Source organism: Nematolebias whitei, chromosome 15 (genome assembly GCF_014905685.2).
Source record: "Nematolebias whitei isolate Nwh7 chromosome 15, NemWhi1, whole genome shotgun sequence".
In the NCBI taxonomy this organism is placed as follows: domain Eukaryota; kingdom Metazoa; phylum Chordata; class Actinopteri; order Cyprinodontiformes; family Rivulidae; genus Nematolebias; species Nematolebias whitei.
This window is the reverse complement of record NC_056512.1, coordinates 4,476,718-4,477,048: the sequence shown is the minus strand read 5'-3', so window position 1 is coordinate 4,477,048 and position 331 is coordinate 4,476,718. Positions and strand designations below refer to the sequence as shown.

The following is a 331-nucleotide window of genomic DNA, read 5'->3' as shown; positions in this document are numbered from 1 at the left end:
GATCACTTGCCTCTTGTAAAAAAAACTAAAGTAAAGGCCAGATCAGGGATGAAGAAGAGGAATTTAATACATACAAAACAGTCTGTCGCCGGGCAGTTTATTTTGCGATACCGTGTACGTGGTCGTATAAATTGAGCTTTGCGTGGACATGTACCTCCGCGTACATACGTACGCGGGAGTATACTGGGGCTTTAGAGAGCTGCTCCAAGTCAGCCCCAGGAATCAGTGGAGAGCCAAACTCTGGTCCCTTTCCACCTCTGACGGGGCTCAGTCAGTTGAAATGGAGAAAGTCCACTGAAGTCCCTCAAACACTTCGGAATGAGACACTGCC

The 331-nt window shown here is 48.0% G+C and overlaps 1 protein-coding gene across 1 annotated transcript in view; it reads left to right on the top strand.

The window, feature by feature from the left end:
* Positions 1-331, top strand: part of LOC119421945 (serine/threonine-protein kinase SMG1) — a gene marked incomplete at its 3' end in the record, with an annotated part of 39,372 nt that overhangs the window by 27,834 nt on the left and 11,207 nt on the right.